Raw genomic sequence first — 20,692 nt, 5'->3', positions numbered from 1 at the left:
GTTAGGTTTTTTTTTAATAGATGTTTATTAAGGTTTTAAAAATTATATTAAAAACAAGACATAACAACAATACAATCAAACACAAACAAACAAAAAAACCAGGTATAATTTCATTACCTTATTTTCTTATACCTTACTTTCCCGACTTCCCCATACCTCCCCTCTCTGTATTCCAATTTCTATTTTATTAATTCAGCAAATCCTTCCCCTTAATTTCATTTAGTTTTTAACCCTTCTTTTCTTAGTACTTGTCGATTCGGCTGGAAACCACACAATTTCTAAACCAACGTCATTCTAACATTCATTAACTTTGCAATATTTCTTGAGATAGTCCTTAAATTTCTTCCAATCTTCTTCCGCTGTCTCTCTCCCCTGGTCTCGGATTCTGCCAGTCATTTCTGCCAGTCCCATATAGTCTATCACCTTCATCTGCCATTCTTCCAAGGTGGGTAGATCTTGTGTCTTCCAATACTTTGCGATGAGTATTCTTGCTGCTGTTGTAGCATACATAAAGAATGTTCTATCCTTCTTTGGCACCGTTTGGCCGACGATACCCAAGAGAAAGGCCTCTGGTTTCTTCAGAAAGGTATATTTAAATACCTTTTTCAATTCATTATATATCATTTCCCAGAACGCCTTAATCTTTGGGCATGTCCACCAAAGGTGAAAGAATGTACCTTCAGTCTCTTCACATTTCCAACATTTATTATCAGGCAAGTGGTAAATTTTTGCAAGCTTGACTGGGGTCATGTACCACCTGTAAATCATTTTCATAATATTTTCTCTCAGGGCATTACATGCCGTAAATTTCACACCGGTGGTCCACAACTTTCCCCAGTCAGCAAACATAATATTATGACCAATGTCTTGTGCCCACTTAATCATAGCTGATTTCACTGTTTCATCCTGCGTATTCCATTTCAACAGCAAGTGATACATTTTTGACAAATTTTTAGTATTGGGGGGAAACTTGTGGTTAGTTGGGTTCAGGTTTACATGGCAAAACGATGGGACTCTGGGATGCTGCCACACTGCTTCTGGTGGGATTCAGATTTGGGATTGTGTGGTGACGGTAAATTCAGAGCTCTTGCACAAGAAACCCGATTATGTCCCCCTGTTCCAAGTTGGACTTTTTGCAGTAAGGAAAGTAATGGAGAAACGCGCTGGGAAATGTGGGTTAACATTTGCTTGATGCAACGTCATGTGAGCTCCCTGCAGGCAGATCAGAATGAAAGCTTCATAGATAGCGCAGATGAATGAGGATGAATGATCAGTAAATAAGTTCTCTGAATGCAGCCTGGGACACTTGCAATTTTCGCTCCATAAGACGCACCTAGTTTTTAGAGGAGGAAAACAAGAAAAAAAATATTCTGAACTAAACAGTGGGTGTATGATTTTTGTGGTTCATGCTGTGGCCACAGACATGATATGTGATTTGACAGTGAGTTTGGGGTAGCCCAGTGCAAAAATCCTGAGAATCCATGTGGATCCGTGCTTTGTAACCACGTTTTTGCACCATTGCGGCCCCAGGCAACAGTGGGTGCGTGATTTTTTTGGTGCAGGCTGTAGCCATGGACATGCTATGTGATCTGATGGTGAATTTGGGGTGACCCAATGCAAAAATCCTGAGGATCCATGGGCTTTTACCTCCCCCTCCCAGTCAGCCTCCTTTATCTCTAGCGTCCCTTATCTTGCTCCCGATTGCTTGCTGATCAGTGGCTTTGTTTCAACACCCACTTCCCTGTTTCAAAAAAACCCATCATGATCTGCTTTTTGCCCCTCGGCAATTCAGCTCCAGGGACCACACATTCGCTCCATAAGATGCACAGACATTTCCCCTTACTTTTTAGGAAGAAAAACGTGCGTATTATGTAGCGACAAATACGGCAATTGCTTTGGGATAAATCAGGGCCCATTTCCATGGAAAAAGGATGAGAATATGGGTTGCCACTCTTCTTGTGGTGAAGGTGTTGTGATATCTATTTCTCCCCCCACCCCCCTGTGAGAATGGCACACACTCCTGGTATGCCCCGCGGAGGACCTTACGGTCCACAAACAATGACATCTTGGAGGTCCCAGGTCTCAAGGAGGTTAGACTAGCCTCAACCAAGGCCAGGGCCTTTTTGGCTGTGGCCCCGGCCAGGTGGAATGTTCTGTCGCAAGAGACCAGGGCCCTGCGGGACTTGACATCTTTCCGCAGGGCCTGCAAGATGGAGCTGTTCCGCCTCGCCTTTGATCGGGGCCCAGTCTGACCCCCCCCTTCTTTTTTCAGGTTACAGACTCCTTTAACCCATAAATAGTACCTCAGGTTAAGAACTTTGCTTCAGGATGAGAACAGAAATCATGCTCCAGCGGGGTGGCACCAGCAGGAGGCCCTATTAGCTAAAGTGGTGCTTCAGGTTAAGAACAGTTTCAGGTTAAGAACAGACCCCCAGAACGAATTAAGTTCTTAACCAGAGGTACCACTGTATTGACCCAGACCCACTGCTATACCTGCCTGAGTATTGTCTGGCCGGCCTGCACAACAGATGATTTGCCACTGAGCTTTGCCCCTGTAAAAGCAAAAACCAAAAGCCCAATGCTTCCCTTGCACTGATCATTCTGGTTGCCCCTCCCAAACACCTTTTAGCCCCGTGAGCTAACCCCCTCCTCTTGTGCTTCTGTGTGAATGGCTCTTCTTAAGCGTGTCTCTCGGTTTGGGAGAGGGCGAGCCCAGAGCAGGGACTCACTCAGAGACAGAGCAGGCAGGCTCCCAGCTGCCCAGTAACTTTGCAACCCAGCGCCGACGTGCTTGTACACACAGCTTGGGAATCTGTGGTAGAGGCTGATGAGTCACTGCTTGCAGTCTGGGCTGATACGAAACAGCCCCAGTCATTGTTGTTAACACGATGTTCAGGCGGCAAACGGCTCTGTATTCAACTTGGGAACTTTTTGTTTGACAGCACTGTCTTTCTTTCTCTCTCTCTCTCTCTCTTTTTAAAAGAAAAATACTTTCGAAATCCGAGCAGTGGTTGTTTTCGAAAAAAGGAAAACCACAAGCTTCTTTTAACGAGGTGCACTTAGAGAAGCACTTTAGTTTCAAATAGCGATTGAGATTTGTTTTCTGCAAAGATGGGGGAAGGGGGGGCATCGACTGTCAAAAAGCGCCGCTTGCAAAATCATCTGTTCCTAGTAGCTGCCGCGTCGTGTTCTGAGCGTATTTGCAGGGATGATTGTACCATGAGCTAAAAATATTAGTGTTCTGCAGCACGTTGGCAAGCCCAGATGCCGAGAAAAGGAGCATTCTGCAAAAAAAATAATCCTCTTTGCTTATACTGTACCCTCTCCTTTTGCATAATGTATTTTCAGTTAAGGAGAAGGAGAGCTATTGAAGTGTAGTCATCTAGTCCGACCCTGTGTAATGCAGGAATCTCTTCCCCAACGCAGGACTCGAACCCACAACTCTGAGAGAAAGCGGAGTCCTCCAAGGATCAGTATTGGGACCTGCGCTTTTAAACTTGTTGCGTGTCTAGACCCCGCAAGCCCCCCTTCATTGATGAATAAAACACACCAGGACACAGATATTAAGTTAATGTTATTGGGCAAATTTTGGCCACAACTTTATCGATTACAGAATATGAGCGGTAATTGGCTTAGGCATTGAATGGACCCGACTATATCTGACTCCTTCCTGCCGCACAGGTAAGGGTAAACCACCGGAAGGGGGAGCTCCATTGATGCAAACCAACCTGAGCTCCCCCAGGTGTTCCCGACGGGGTCGTGTCATGGCCCTAGCCCCTGATCCGGGCTTCGGACAAGATCCACACACCCCGGATTCTTTTAACGGAAACTCCTAAGCTTGGAGGGGGCAGTTGATGGCCCCACCTCCCCTCCTCCATCAAAAGATCCAACAATGGCTAACCTTACAAAGTTGTGACGGTTGCTACCAGGTAGGCGAAAACCCAATGGCCCCATGCCAATTTGCCAAGTGGAAAAATTCCTACCAGGCCCCTCGATGGTGACCAACTGAGGTCCATAGCAAGGGCAGTGAAAACCTGCAAAAAAGGGAGGGAGGGCGGGAGATTGAAGGAGCGAGCCAAGAGGAATCCCTCCGGCTCATGCCTCCATTTAAATGGTCCCAGCCACGCCCCCACCAGCCAGTGGATTGGCTGGCTGAGTGATGACGCGGCTGGGATACCCAGAGCAACGCGGGACTTCGTCCCCCGGCCCTGGGGAGAATGGGTGACCACGTGGTCCACCGCAACTCCTCCCCACAAGAGGAGGAGGTTGAGGATACAGTGCCTACAGGTGCGCCTCTCCCAGCCCTGTCAGGGGAAGGTGAGCACTCCTCCTGGGAGAAACCAGTTCCCTTCGCCTCTCTGCCCTGAGCCTCTGCAGTTCAGGAGAGGCCGAAGGGTTACTGGGCCCAGGGGGAGACTCACCTGTAGGCACTGTGTCCTCAACCCCCTCTGGAGCCAGAGTGGATTCACCTGGTGTCTGCTCCTGAGGATCCGGCACAGGTGCAGGCACTCCAGAATCAAGGCCCTGCCCCAGTTCAGCCGGCCCTGGAGGCAGGGATTCCTGTGCAGGCTGGGATTCCTCCGGTTCAGCCTCTGAATCGGATTCCCAGGCCATCACACTAGAGAAGGATCCGAAATATTTCTTTTGCAGTTTGAATTTCTTTTTTTCTGGATTGTTTTATTGGATGTTTTAAAACAGCTTTGAGATTTGTTCTTTAAAAGATAATGCAGTATCAAAATAATAATAATAATAATAATAATAATAATAATAATAATAATAATTATTATTATTATTTTAGTAGTAGTAGTAGTATTCCATTGGGGGGAAAGCGCACCTAGAAATTCCATTGTGGCAACTATAACCTACGTTTAAGGTGCCATTTGGTGGTTAGCTTATATATCTAAGTTTCTGACATTGCACAGGAGGAAAGATTGTTGCTCTTGTGTTCAAATCCTGCTTACAAGTTCCCCACAGGCCATTGTGAGAACAGGATTTTAGACCAGATGGGCCATTGGCCTCACCCAGCAATCTCTTCTCATGTTCTTATGCACTCCCGTGTATCTGAAGTTGTCCGGTCCATTACTCTACCTGAAAACTCCCATCTTCATCTTTCTCCTTTGGCCATTGCAAATCTCATTTGAGCATCTCCTCCCACTATTCTACTAGGCATTGCCCACTCATTTTCAAACGGTTGTGCTATTATTATGCTGTTCACATGGTACAAGGTGCTTTGCTAAAATACCTGGTGGTAGGTGCCTGCCCCAAGGAGCTTACATGCTAGAAACAGGCACCAGGAAAGCAACAGAGAAGGAGATTGAAAAGGACATAGAGGTTCATTGGGAAGATTATATAAGTATTCTGGCTGGGCATACTTTGGCTCAGTCTAAATAAGTTACTGGGAGTGGGTGTTATGTACTGAGTTGAATAGGATCCAAAATGCAGCAGTCTGATTGGCTCTAGAACAATAGGATTCAGAATGCAGCAGCCTGATTGGTCCTAGAACAATAGGCTCCAGAATGCAGCAGTCTGATTGGTCCACAGGAGCCACCCAATCCAGCTCCAGGTGGAATTGAATCCACGACCTGATTGGCTTACAGGAGAATCCCGTAATTAGCCAATCACGTGGGGCCCATTGTGTAAATAATGTATATAAAGCAGACATTCTGGAGGAACTTCCATTCCTCCTCACCACTATGAGCTGAATAAAGAGCATGAAATCCACTCTCCGAGTATATTTCAGATGCCAAAGGTGTCACGGAAAATGGTGGTTTTAGGGGAAGACTGTGGAGGAAAGGACAGAAGGGGCATCACAGAGGTGCCCTGGGAGCTGGCTGCTTGCGCCAGCGGCAGCTACCTGACCGCAAAGATAAGTTTGCAAGGTCTAGAAACTTGCCCCCCTTAAAAAACAAACAAACAGAAAAGTCAGAGAGATTCTCAGGAAGCTTCTTTCCGTCCCGGTGACCACATTTCTTATTCCTGCGCTGCAAAAAAGTGCCACGTGTACAAAGTGCTTGTCCCACTCAGCCGGCGCTGCGGAGGGACCCACTGGCTCTTAATCTGCCCGGTGGAAACAATATTGATCCGCTTCATGAGGCCGCTAAGAATGAACACAAACTGGATTGCCAAAGTGCTTGAAAGAGAGTTACATAATGGAAGCAGCAGTGACATGTGCAAACAGCCTCCTCTGCGTATCTCTCCCGGCTCCCGAGTCCTCCAAGCTTTGAAGCGTTACTGTAAAAAAACCAAAAAACACCTCCCTAGTTGTTGACGCAGTTCCTTTTAAAAATAGGCAGACGACTTCTTGTTTTGCAGTTCCTTGTTTCAGCATTTTTTACATATATATATATATATATAATCTTTAGGGAGGGCCGTATCCTGGCATGGCTTTTCTCCCGCTTTAAATCTACCCAAGGCAATGAACGCTGCTGTGTTTCTGCTCAGAACCTGCCAGCCTCTCGGGAGTGACGTTTGTGGCCCTGAACTTCCTGGTTGCTTTGCTCAGTTTGTCCCAGGCAGGCATAAATAGCATTTTTTCAAAAAATGAAATAACAAATAATTGCCAGGGTGCAGATTCCTGTCTCCCTGTGGGAATTGTGTGTGCGCATGTTTTGAGGCCTCTCTGCCCCACAACGGAACAAGAACTCGAGTTTGATCAGGGTTGCAGGGGTTTTTTACACGTCTCCTCCCGTTCCGATTTTGACCTGAACTTTGCTTTCGTTATAAAGGGAACATGCAAATCATGCCCCCCCCTTTGGGCGTGCTGCGGGCTGCAGCCTGGAACTCGTCCTGTCATTTGGATTACGTGCTTTTCGTCGGCTGGGTCTCCTCTGCTTTAACAGCTCAGGTTGTCAAGTGCATCTCCATAGGTACGTGTTTTCATTTCTCCAAAAACCGAGGTTCCTTCTTATTTCTGCTTTCCCACCCACCCCTCCCTCTCCTTGTCTCTTTCTCTCCATATAAGAATTAGAATCCGGTTGCGGGCGACGCCTGTTCCACACCTTAACTCGGAAAATAAGACGCCAAACACCTTGCGAGGAGGGTTTTTAAAGACTGCGACAATTTCTGATTCCTCTCCTCTCGTGATTATCATGTACCTCCTGGTTTCCCTTCTCTCGGCAGCGGTGAAAGCGATTGAAGCCGAGGTGCTTCAAGGTCAGTTTGGTAGGTTCCTCCCCAGCACTCCTTCAAAGCAATTTTGTGGTTTAGGCAGTCTCATGGCAGAGACGAGCATCTTGCCACGTCGATCTTGGCGCCTTTCAGAGCAAGAAAAGGCTCATGGCGGTTTGGTTAGACAGCAGGTATTTCTCCATGGAGGAGGGCTGTTTCGGCTTCACAGGTACACCTTCTGTTTCTGTCTCTGTCGACGGTTCTTACAGCTCTCTTCGGAGCAAGTGGAGGTTTCTGAACAAACATATGTTTCCACGCAGACGAGCTGTTCAAACTTGAAGCCCATCGTGGCCCCTTGGATGCCTTTGAGAATGCAAACTTGCTCCTTGATCTTACGAATCGCTTTGTAGCGTAGTGAGATGGTTTTATTTGGAATTGCCAGGTTCACTGAATGTAAGGGTTGGTGCCGCCTGATTCAGACGTGTACAGAATTGCCGTTTCTTGGAAAACTGGGAAGGAAGGTTTTAGACATTGGGCCGTTTTATGGGGAAGCTTCTGGGGTGGTTTTTTTTCCCTATTTCGGTACAAAATTCAAAAACTCAAGTGTAGGGTAGGAGAGGTTGAGGTCTCTGGAGCCTAGAGGAAGTCTCCCTGTTTGTCTTTAGCTGCCCAGGGTGTCTAAAAGGTGTTCCACTTTTAGACAAACTTGGCTACTTCAGATTATCATAGGCTACAGTTCTTTCAAAATGTAGCTTTTATTTCATTTTTACGCTTTTAGCCAAAGTATTAAAAAACTTGAATGCTGCAGATTATCATAGGCTGCAGTACTTTCCTGCAAAATGTAGCTTTTATTTTATTTCCGTGCTGTATCTTGTGGGTGTTGTTAGCTTCCCTGGGCTCTGTAATGAGGAAGGGCAGGATAAAATTAACGGTGATAGTAATTAATGACAGGCTGGCTGCAATACATGTAAAAGAAACCTTCCAGGTGTATTCGTTCCGGGGTGAGAGACCTGTGCCTGTCTCTCCCCCCCCCCCCAGGTTGCTGGAAGTCAACGGCCAGGCGCAATGGGAGTTATAGTACAGCAGCACCCGAAGGCCAGCAAGTTTCCCACTGCTGCTTTAGTTGATTGCAATCTGAACGTGAGCCAGCCATGAGAGGCAGCTGTTAAAAAAGCTAATGTGATCTTGGGCTGCCCATAGGGTCCGAAGCATGGGAAAGAGTAGCCGCACTCTGTTCTGCACAGGCCAGGCCGCATCTGAAGTACCGCGTCTCCTTCTGGGTCCCAAATGTTCAGTAAGGAAATGGACAGACTGGGGGATGCCCCCCCCCCAAGGAGAAAGTGACTCGGATGGCGAAGAATCTGGAAAGAGCTGAGTATGGTTAGCCTAGAAAAGTGAAGGTTTAAAGGGAGACCTGATTGTGTTCTTCCAGCATCTGAAGGGCTGTTCTAGAAAATTGAACAGGCAGCAATTGAACTGGGAGCACAGCTAAGAAGAGGCAAAATTTGCCTTTCACCCCAGAGGACCAGGAGGGAGGGGCAGGTTTCGGTCCAGCCCCAGGTGCACCCCTTTACTTTTCTCCTGTTCGAAAGGATGGCATCAAACGCAGTTGCAGAGGCAGCAAATAAACCAGGGGGAATTTTTGGTCTCCTTCGACTCCGCTGCCCCAATCCAGCGTACACGATGGGGCCCTTTTTCCAGGGGAGAAAAGAATATGGACTCTCCGCACATCACGGTGGGAAACATGTAGCTCTTCAGATTTAGGGAAGTTTTTGGTGTTTGATGCTGTGTTATGTTTTTAATATTCGGTTGGAAGCTGCCCAGGATAGCTGGGGAAACCCAGCCAAATGGGCAGGATATAAATAACAACAACAACAACACATTTTATTTATACTCAGGGCGGCTAACACCTGATATAAAACAAATTGATTGATTTTGATCTTAAAAACAAGATTAAAATACAACATTAAAATTAAAATACAGCCTCATTTCAGTGGAAACTCAAATCAAAAACTTTTAGGGGGATGTTGTAAAGAAAATGAAGGCACATTCTTTCACCTTTGGTGGACGTGCCCAAGGATTAAGGCTTTCTGGGAAATGATATATAATGAAATGAAAAAGATATTTAAATATACCTTCCCGAAGAAACCAGAGGCCTTTCTCCTGGGCATGGTCGGCCAATTGGTGCCAAAGAAGGATAGAACTTTCTTTATGTATGCAACAACAGCAGCAAGAATACTCATCGCAAAGTACTGGAAGACACAGGATCTACCCACTCTGGAAGAATGGCAGATGAAGGTGATGGACTATATGGGACTGGCAGAAATGACCGGCAGAATCCGAGACCAGGGAGAAGAGTCGGCGGAAGAAGATTGGAAGAAATTTAAAGACTATTTACAGAAATATTGTAAAATTAATGAATGTTAGAATGATGTCGGAATGAAATTAAGTGGTTTTTAGCAGTAATGCTACAAAGGAGCATGTGAAAATGGATTGTAAACAGGCGAGAAAGTAAAGCTATAATATATTAAGATGAAGGATTAAGATAAAAACAAAGAGGGAAAGGATTTGCTGAATTAACCAACCGAACTGGAATACAAAAAAGGGAGGTGTGAGGAGGTCAGGGAAATAAGTAAATGAAAGAAAAGCATGGAAAGATGGATTTATTTTTAATTGCTTTTATTTTTTCTGTATTTTGTATTTTTTGGTTTTTTTCTATCTTTTTCTTATTTCTGTAACCTTTTTTTGAAACTTCAATAACTATCATTAAAAAAAAAAAACTGGTGTGCCCTTATCTGGCCAGAAGCACCTCTTGAAAGACTCATTTCGCCCCCAGTTCTCCACATTTCCTGGGCGAACAACGGCGAGAAGCCTGCATCGTTCCTGCCTCAATGGCCGTGCCTGAGCGATGCCTCCCTGCAAGATCTGGGCTCCTGGTTCTGCTGCAAAAATGAAGCTGTGGAGTCTTACTGATCTGCTTGCTTTGCCTGCAGAGAGGGAGTTGGAGGGGAAGCAGCAGTGTGAAGGGGCTACTATTTGCCCCCCCCCAATAACCAGAGGAGAGCTTAAGGCAAAGGTGGGGGTCCCATCGGCCCCAGACAGCATGGCCAACGGTCAGGAGTGACGGAGGTTGCATCCAACAACATCTTAATAATAATAATAATAATATTCCCTGGATTTTTTCTGGCCCATGTAGGACCAGTCTGGAAAGTTAGCCTTGGTGAAGACCTGACGTTTTCATCCCCCTAAAAGTTTGTTGTTTTTTTTATAAGATATTTATTAAGGTTTTCAATATTAATACAATAAAAATCAAAAAGAGGGGAAAAAACAAAAAAACAAAAAATATACAAAAATAAAAATAATTAACCATAACCTATTTTCCATTAACTTACTTCCCAGACCTCCTCATACCTCCCTTTTTTGTATTCCAATTCAGATTGTTAGTTCAGCAAATCCTTATCAATAAATTTTAACCTGCTTCTAAAACCTTTTTTTCCATCTCTTGAAACATTACAGCTGGAAACCGCTTAATTTCTATCCGACATCGTTCTAGCATTCATTAATTTTACAATATTTCTGTAAATAGTCTTTAAATTTCTTCCAGTCTTCTTCCGCCGACTCTTCTCCCTGGTCTCACCAATTTTTTAACAGTCTTGGCCGTCCCAGTAGAATGAATTCCAAAAGAAGAATGGGTGCCTTTTTTCAGACTACTTAAAGAAATATTATAGTATGGAGAACTTGTGAGCGGGATTTGAGCGACAGAAGTAATTTGATTATAACACAGTTGTTATGATTTAATAGATGGAAGTTAGGGTGCAGTGGAAGGGAAGAAACAACCACTCCATGGAAAATGGGGTGGGAAGCTGGCAAAAATAAGAGAAACGACGAAAATGTGTTTTGATTGTATATGCTGTTTTTTATTTATTTTTAAAGTAATATTTATTAAAGATTTAAAGATTACAGAAAGAAAAAAAAGAAGACACAAAATTAAACAAAACAAAACAACACATCACAATAAAGAAAAAAAAAACAGAAAACATTACTTATCTTAACAAAACAAAAACAATTAAAAACACGAGTATTCCCATAACTTATCTTTCATTTGCTTGTTTCGTTGACCTCCTCACACCTCCCTTTTTTGTATTCTAGTTCAGTTAGCTATTTTAGCAAATCCTTTCCATCTTTCTCAGTTTTTGCCCTATAGTTTGTCTTGACATAATCTAACTTTACTTTTCCTCCTTTAGCCAATTAACAATCTATTTTTACTTAATCCTTTATAACATTTCTGCTAAAGCCATATAACTTCAATCTGATTGCATATGCTGTTTTTTAAATATATATATATTCAAAAGTTACAGTACAGTTGCAATACAATACATTTTCAGTCAGTATATCAATTGTACATGTTTAAAGCGTTGAAACTTAGTAAAATATAATTGGGGAAATAGCGAATTTCAAAAATCAGCTTGCGTCGCCGTTGGGGAGCTCCACAACCAAGCTTGTTGTCCCAGCCTTCGGCATTGTGGGAAATCAAAATGGTGGCTGCCGCACGACTCCTTCAGGAGGCGTTGGGCTCTCCGTCCTTGGGGAGTTTTTAAGCAGAGGTTGGATGACCATCTGTCATGGATGCTTCAGTTGAGATTCCTGAGTTGCATCAGGGGGTTGGACTAAATGACCCTCAGGAGTCCCTTGCAACTCTACAATTCTGCAATTCCTAGCGCAGCAAAGAGCCCGCTCAAATCCGGTGGCAAACATTTCCCTCACAGAAATGGCCCGAGGAGGACGAACGGCTGCAAAGTCTATGTTAAGCCTGGGGTGCAGGCAGCCCTAATAATTCAGAGTTTTCAATGAGCTTTTCCAGTGCCCTAATAAACGAGCCCTTTAGGAATGAAATAGTCAAATATTTAGATTGCAGGTGCCAATGTTTTGTTGGAACCTCTTTGCAAAGGCGTTCAGTATTACGAAGCTTAATTGGTTGGGAAATGAAGATCTGTTCTAGGACAGGCAAGCAAATCGTTATGGGGCAGGTGTGTGTTTTAATTGCAAAGGTTTTCGCTCTGCTGTCTTATGCTTTGCCAGAAAGTGCCAGAATGAGCCCCAAATGCAAAAATAGTCCCTGCTTCCCTGCCCACATGCATTGCTGTTTTTTGGTTTTTTTTTCTGAGGGTGGCAAGGAACCTGCTCAGGAAGAACGGTTATTTGCCTTGGCTATCTGAGCGGCTAGATTAAGCAGCTCAGATAAATATCGCGGCACACAATTCACGGCGACATTTTGGAGAGAACACGGGGAACCCTTTCCCTGGTTTTAAACGCCAAAGTGTCCGCCGGGGCGAAAAGGAGTTTAAGCACGCTCCATGACTCGGGGGGCGCCTGCAAATTGTTGCTCACAAGCAGGCCAATAATAAAATTAATACAATGCCACAATGAAAAATCGGCAGCTCGTATCTGTTTTGGTACGAACTTCTCAGCAGTGATGCCCGGATGAGTAAGAGCAGGTTGACCAAACGCTTGAGCCTCTTCATAATAAAATGCATAGACGCACTGCATGCGAAAGGTCCCAGTTCCCATTGGGACCTAAGAAAAGCCTTGCCAGATTGGGCAAAAATGTAGACCCAGGATCCTGTTCTCACAGTGGCCTGACAATGCAGAAGGCAGCTTCTTCAGTTGCTGTGCTGCTGTCGACTCTAGAGAGTTGCTGCCAGTCCGTGTCAGCAGTACTGAGCTGAAATGGACCAACGGTCCTGCCTTTCAGGGGGTTGGACTAGATGACCCTCGGGTCCCTTCCAACGCTACAGCTCCATGATTCTGTGACTTGGCAGAAGATGTCTTCCTACGTCCTTGTATGTATGTATCATCATCGTTTTTTAATTTGTATACCGTCTTTCTATCTTACAATACTCAAGGCGGTTTACAAGCTGAAGAAACAAAAAATGTACACCTTATAACAATCTAATGCAATACGAAAATCTGATAATAAAACTTTAAAATAGGCAACCTACATCAAAAAAGTGTGGCCTTCTCTGTCCTTTAAGGGGCAACCCAGCCAGTTGGGTGGGGTATAAATAATAAAATGGTTATTATTATTAAGGTTCACCAAGGGAGCCACAACCGTGCCGTCGCCCCTCCAGTAATAATCACCGTATTTTTTGCTCTATAAGACGCACCAGACCACAAGACGCACCTAGTTTTTGGAGCAGGAAAACAAGGGAAAAAAATATTCTGAATCTCAGAAGCCAGAACAGCAAGAGGGATCGCTGCGCAGTGAAAGCAGCAATCTCTCTTGGTGTTCTGGCTTCTGGGATAGCTGCGCAGCCTGCATTCGCTCCATAAGATGCACACACATTTCCCCTTACTTTTTAGGAGGGAAAAAGTGAGTCTTATAGAGCAAAAAATATGGCAATTTCATTTAATCCAGTGGGGACCGAAGGGTTGAACAAGGCTGGGTTCTTATCGGTCAGAGCCAACGGTTGGTGGGCAGTCCAGGTTTGGTTCATCGTGCCAAAAGTTGTAAATGTGGAAAAGAGTACACATTTTACTACCGGCGAGAAAGGGTGCATTGCTCCAGAACAATGACTCAGTGCTGAGCAGGTAATCAGGGTCACACTGTTCCACCTCGCTTTGGGAAGGGAGTTTTCATGACCGGTTCACTGATTAGCAAATTCTTTTCTTCCCAAGGCTAGAAAGAGCCCTACCTGTAGATTAGGAAGTTCACTCGTAGCATTTTAGATCTTCTTTTATTATTATTAAAATTCACGACCCGCTCTTTAATCAAATTACGTCGTCTTACAGTAATACACACTTTTATTTTTAAAAAAGAATACCCGCATTAGAAATAAGTTAGAAATAGCAACTCTGTGAGCAATTGCATTAAGCAATACAAAGCAAAATAGATCATTAAAAAGGCTGGGGAGAGATGTTTCCCCCTGGAACTGGAAATAACTTTAAAGGGCTAAAAGCTGCGGCGAAATCTTATTTGGAGACATCTAAGGAGTTACGTGCCCTTCAATCAGGCAAATTACGGGCTGCCGAGCTACTCATCTTGTCAGTGAAGTCTTCATTGCAAAAGCAGCATAATCACAGGTAAATTGGTCATGTTGTTTAAATTATTTCAATTAAGTATAAAAGGAATTTCCCTTTTCTGGTCGCCTCGGGGGAGACCTGCAGGTTGGATAGCCATTCGACTTCATGAATAAGGAGCCTGAAGGGCCATTTAACTGCAGATCTTTTGCAAATTTAATTAAAACATGGACAACCGGGGGTTTAAATGGCAGGACATCTCAATTCGCTCCAGTCTGTCATAAAATGCTGTTATAGGGCCACCTCAATCTCTGCCAAGGGGCTCAGTTGGTAGAGCACGATGCTCTTAATCTCAAGGTCGTGGGTTTGAGCCCCACCTCGGATGAAAAATTCCTGCCTTACGGGAACGAGATGACCCTCACAGTCTCTTCCAAGTCTGTGATTCTGTGATACTCTTCAAATGTGGCCCAGGCATTATCCTTACTGTGGGCCTTTCAGGAGAGGGGAGCGCATAGGCTGGAAGGGTGCAATAAAAAACATTTTAACAAATAATAGAGCTAAATGAAATAAACGTGTTTGCACAGGCATTTGGTGACTGTGAGCAGGAGGAGCAAACAGAGTTTGTTGCCATAGCTGCTGTGTGTTCAGAAGATGTTTTTAGTAGTGTTTTAATAGTGTTTGTGTGTGTATGTGTGTGTATATATATAGAGAGAGAGAGAGCGTGCGCTATTGTTGCTTTTGGTTTTGTAAGCTGCAGGCTAGGGCAGGGCGTTTGAAATAAATAAATAGAAAGCTGGTTGTGCGGACTTTAATGCTGAAGTAGTATAGATCTTATTTTGTTCCTCTTGCTGCTTTTTTCGGAACTGAAGGCGATCTCTTTCCACAAATAGGCCTCTTGTGCAACAAACACAGGGATCCATAGAGGAGAATCTTGTTTGCTAGCCCCACCCTCTGACCCCATTGCATTGATTGGCCCCAAATTTCACGCATTGAGCTGAAGATGGGGATTTGATTTATATGTGCTTACAGTACAACATACTTGTTTGTGCCTCCGGTTCACCGGTCAAATGCTGGCAGTATACATGAGGTCAAGAGTGTGATCGTCCGGCACGATCCTGTTCCCCTGTATTTGTTCACTAGACGTGTGGAGTATTGGTTGGAAAAGAGGGCTCTTGAATTCTTCGGTTTCAGAAAATACAGATGTTTCCCTGCCTCCATTGACCTTTCCCATCCCCTGATTCTGTGACCAATGGCTCAAACCAGTTTTCACCCCGGCTGATGCCGCTGCAGTCGGTAGGATTCATCTCTGCATAAAACTACCGGCTTGATGGTTTTGGGCACCTATTGGACAGCGCCAGTCATGTCGTTAATGTTGCGAACTGCTCTGAGATCTATGGGTGTAGGGTGGTATCCAAAAACAAATTACAGTGGTACCTCGGGTTAAGACCTTAATTCGTTCTGGAGGTCCGTTCTTATCCTGAAACTGGAGGTCCGTTCTTAACCTGAAGACCACTTTAGCTAATGGGGCCTCCTGCTGCCGCCACACCACCGCAGCACGATTTCTGTTCTCATCCTGAAGCAAAGTTCTTAACTCGAGGTACTATTTCTGGGTTAGCGGAGTCTGTAACCTGAAGCGTCTGTAACCCAAGGTACCACTGTAATGGTGAGAAACACACCCTTCCCTTCCATTCTGCATTTTACATCTCGTTTTTCCACCCCCAAAGTCTGGTTTCGTTTGTGATTTGCATTTTAGTTCCTGTATGTTTGCTCCTCCTGTGGTTGGAGCTTTGATGCAACAACGCAGAGGTACACCGGTGTGTGTGTTTTCAAGGAAGCGAGTTTGTGTGCTGGTACATAGTGTAACCGCAACAATTACACAGAGGCAAGAGGTCACATTGATCTGCAAGCACAGTTCCTGGGTGAAGTCAGTCCTGAACTCTGGCAACCCCCCTCGGTGCTTGTTGTTCTGTCGGAGGCCGCCGGCTCAGAATAACCTTGGGAAGATTTGAGAAAAGGCATTTGTCCACCTGAATCTTGGAGGCAAATTGCCTGCTGATTACTCTCTCTGAATTATCCCCTTTACTTAGGGCGGGGGGTACATTCAGCTCCTGCCTGCTGCTCACATCGCCGGCCTTTGTCCTTTTTTAAACCTCCCCCCATTCTCTCCCCTCCCCATTATTCCCAGATTGCACAATTGTTAAAGAACAGCTTTGGACTGGGTGTTTTCGAAAGCCATGCCTGTTTCCTTCGTGAACCGCTGGCCTTCGACCCATTGTCTCCTAAGTCCTTCTGCCAACAGGATTTTTGCCGCCGCTCATGTACTTTGTAGTCCTGACCTCTGCGTTGGGACGGAAACTTAATATCCGCACTGCCGGCTCCTACAGGAACCTGCCCACAAGCTGAGATTATTGTTGTTTAACACTTGCGAAGCAGCCGAGGCCAAGGCGAGGGACACTTTTCATCAGGCAAAAGTGGGCAGCGAATGTAAAATTTTATCTCTCTGCACAGCCGGGTATTTTCGCACGCGGCTGTTTCTGTTTCCCACCTGAGGGAGCCAGAATCGTACTCAGGGTTCAAGGACACGTTCCAGCCAGGCAAAAGTGCTCCAGGAAGAGGCAAAGCACAGCTGAGGTGTGGCCTGTGGAGAAAGGGCTTGGCTGGGGAGAATCCTGAGGGCCAGATGGAGAGGCTTGGAGGGCCTCCAGTCTTGGGATTCCCCATGCTTGAACATGCACAGAGTTTTAACAGATAATGTTGTTGTTGTTTAGTTGTTTAGTAGTATCCGACTCTTCGTGACCCCCTGGACCAGAGCACGCCAAGCACTTCTGTCTTCCACTGCCTCCCGCAATTTGTTCAAACTCATGCTGGTAGCTTTGAGAACACTGTCCAACCATCTCGTCCTCTGTTGTCCCCTTCTCCTTGTGCCCTCCATCTTTCCCAACATCAGGGTCTTTTCCAGGGAGTCTTCTCTTCTCATGAGGTGGCCAAAGTATTGTAGCCTCAGCTTCAGGATCTGTCCTTCCAGTGAGCACTCAGGGCTGATTTCCTTCAGAATGGATAGGTTTGATCTTCTTGTGGGACTCTCAAGAGTCTCCTCCAGCACCATAATTCAAAAGCATCCATTCTTCGGATTTCAGCCTTCTTTATGGTCCAGCTCTCACTTCCATACATCACCACTGGGAAAACCATAGCTTTAACTATACGGTCCTTTGTCCGCAAGGTGATGTCTCTGCTTTTTAAGATGCTGTCTGGGTTTGTCGTCGCTTTTCTCCCAAGAAGCAGGCGTCTTTTAATTTCGTGACTGCTGTCACCATCTGCAGTGATCATGGAGCCCAAGAAAGTAAAATCTCTCACTGCCACCATTTCTTCCCCTTCTATTTGCCAGGAGGTGTAGTCTGTCTAACAGCGTTGGCATCCATCTGTCTCGAGAGACTATCGAGTGCACCTCTGGAGGTGAAGTAACACTGCTGTGTTAGCAGCACTGAAGTGACCTCCCCGGAGTGCAAGCCTGGGCAGTGTGTGTGGAGGTCCTAGGCTACCCAGATGACAAGATGCCCCTCTCAGCCTCACTTGTGTGGTCCAAAGGAAAGCAGAGGAGAATGTTTAGCACCAGCTTGGCTGCAGAAATTGCCGGAAGGAGGCATACACGGCGCCATCTGACCATCTTAGGTCCAGATGTGTGTAGGGTTTACTCCTGAACCTTGTCTTTCCCCAAAAATATCCCACAAGGCAGCAGAGATTTTGGATAAGGGTTTTCCTTTTTCCAAATGTCTTAATCATTTTAAACTCTTTAAAAACCATTTTTAATTGATAGCTTTCATTATTGCTCAGTGGCTTAACTACAACCAAGCGGCATGCAAATGTTGCCATGTAAAAAAAGTCAGATTTGCGCATTCCTGTTCAGCAGTGACTTGTAAGAGACACGGACTCGTTTTGCTTTTATTAAGCGAGTTTGTCCCAATTTGGATTTCTTGGCACAGAATCGCAATATCAGAAAAGCACAAGTTGCACTCAATGTGTGATGGGTAGCTTGGTTGGTAGAGCATAAGGAACTTAAATCTCCATGTCGTGGGTTTGAGCCCAAATGTTGGGTGGAAGATTCCTGCATTACCAAGGGATGGGTAGATCACAGATCCGGCCCAATCACCTTCTAAATCCGGCCAGCAGACAGTCCAGGAATCAGCGTTTTTTTACATGAGTAGAATGTGTCCTTTTATTTAAAATGCATCTCTGGGTTATTTATGGGGCCTGCCTGGTGTTTTTACATGAGTAGAATGTGTGCTTTTATTTAAAATGCATCTCTGGGTTATTTGTGGGGCATAGGAATTCGTTCATTTTTTTAAAAAATATATATATATAGCCCGGCCCCCCACAAGGTCTGAGGGACAGTGGACTGGCCCCTTGCTGAAAATGTTTGCTGACCCTTGAGTCTTAAATGATCCTCATGGACTATTCCATCTCTACAATTCTATGTTTCTGTGAATAAAGGATGGTGCAGGAACGCAGGGTTGCAGGACCTCTGTGGCTCTCCGGATGTGCTTAACCAAGGTGGCTGGATGTTGTTGGGAAGGGACGTATGGGAAAGTGGATTAAACCAACCATTTGCTGCCTGTGGTGGCACCGACCAATGGGAAGTCAAGATAAAACCAGTGTGAGGATTCACTGCGAAGCAAGGAAAGGAATTTCCCCCAAAGTCAGGGGAGAGCCGGGAATAGAACCCAACACCTTGTGACTCCCGGTCAGATGCTTCCAAGCTCCCATCATCGCGTTCATCTCTCTTCAAACGGAAACCTTAAAAATGATTCATCTTTTGAAAAGTGAGTGCCGAAGGGAAGAAAGCATGAGACATCGGAGCCAGACTTAGGAGCTCAGTCTCTAGACTTCAAAAATCATTATAAAATAAGTTCTGGGAAAAGGCAGGGTGGAGAGGCTGAATTATTTGATTCTATCTTGCCTTTACTCCCAGGGAGCTCAGGGTAGCATTCTGCCCTCACAACAACCCTGTGAGGTAGGTTAGGCTGAAAGACGGTGGCTGGTCCAAGGTCACCCATTGGGCATCATGAGTCAGGATTCGAACCCTGGTCTCCAGGCTCTTAGTCCTCCTATTAGGTGGCGGGGAAGGGGGGAGACGGGTGGATAAAATACTGGGCTAAACATATCAGTGTTAAGACAGCTTCAAACTGCTCAGTGTGGTGACTGGGTGGTCTGTTGTTTGTTTATTTTGTAGAACTGTAGATTTGGAAGGGACCATGAGGGTCATCTAGTCTAACCCCCCCAGCAATGCAGAAATCACAGCTAAAGAAGAATCCCTGACAGATGGCCATTCAAGCTCTCCCAGGATAGTTCTTGTGAGCAAAATTCAAAGTGTTGGTGCTGACCTTGAAAGCCCTAAACGGCCTCGGTCCAGTATACCTGAAGAAGCGTCTCCACTCCCTTCGTTCTGCCCAGACACTGAGGTCCAGCGCTGAGGGCCTTCTGGTGTTTCCCTCGCTGTGAGAAGCCAAACATTAAAAGCTTCCCTAAACAGGGCTGCCTTCAGATGTCTTATAAAAGTTTGGTAGTTATTTTTCTCTTTGACATCTGGTGGGAGGGTGTTCCACAGGGCGGGTGCCACTACTGAGAAGGCCCTCTGCCTGGTTCCCTGTAACTTGGCTTCTTGCAGTGAGGGAACTGCCAGAAGGCCCTCAGCGCTGGACCTCAGTGTCCGGGCAGAACGATGGGGGTGAAGACGCTCCTTCAGGTATACTGGACCGAAGCCATTTAATGCTACCTTCCATTAAAAATAACAGACGCACCTTGTGTCATAATAAATCTTTACAATGTACAGTGTTTTTCCCATGGAAAACTAGATGATGTGAACATCAAATGTATGTTGCATAACACCCACATAACACAAATGGCAAAATTTGTGTGAATCCATTCATTTCAATCTCCCTCACATCGCTATTGGGTTTAAAACAGTCAGCATTAGAATAGATGCTGATAAATGGCCTGTCGCTAAAATTCAAGCTTTGCGAAATGGCCTATATTTATCATATTTTTGGTAAGCAGTTTGTTTGGTCAATAAAGTGTGTGGGGGGGGAGAAGCAATACAGTGGTACCTCCGGTTAAGTACTTAATTCGTTCTGGAGGTCCGTTCTTAACCTGAAACTGTTCTTAACCTGAAGCACCACTTTAGCTAATGGGGCCTCCTGCTGCTGCCGTGCCGCCGGAGCACGATTTCTGTTCTCATCCTGAAGCAAAGTTCTTAACCCGAGGTACTATCTGGGTTAGCAGAGTCTGTAACCTGAAGTGTATGTAACCTGAAGCGTATGTAACCTGAGGTACCATTGTACATGAAGGGGGAAGCACCAAGCCTATATTAACCAGTCTGACATCATTGTATTTCATTTTGCTTTGGTCTCTTATTAGATTTCCAGAATCTTCAGAAATAGAGAGGGATGTGTTCTTGGTGTGCTCAGAGCAGGTATGGGGAACCAAGGCCCTCCAAATTCTGTGGAACTGAAACTCTCATCAGCCGCAGCAAGCCTGGCCATAGAAACATACGAGTTTTAGAGTTGGAAGGTCA

General features: G+C 45.2%; 1 protein-coding gene across 14 annotated transcripts in view; it reads left to right on the top strand.

Annotated features, from left to right (window-relative positions):
- LOC309378777 (endonuclease domain-containing 1 protein-like) overlaps window positions 1-20,692 on the top strand; it is a 402,039-nt gene that overhangs the window by 302,358 nt on the left and 78,989 nt on the right. For 6 of the 14 annotated variants that reach the window (XM_081927428.1, XM_081927429.1, XM_081927427.1 and 3 more), the window contains one exon: window positions 6,726-6,866. The exons of the other annotated variants lie outside the window; for them this stretch is intronic. The gene's annotated coding sequence lies outside the window, so the exon portion shown is untranslated. The remainder of the gene's footprint in view (window positions 1-6,725; window positions 6,867-20,692) is intronic. 14 annotated transcript variants of the gene reach the window in all.

Source organism: Podarcis melisellensis (genome assembly GCF_964234715.1).
Source record: "Podarcis melisellensis genome assembly, chromosome: 10".
Taxonomy (NCBI): domain Eukaryota; kingdom Metazoa; phylum Chordata; class Lepidosauria; order Squamata; family Lacertidae; genus Podarcis; species Podarcis melisellensis.
This window is presented reverse-complemented; position numbering and strand designations above follow the sequence as displayed.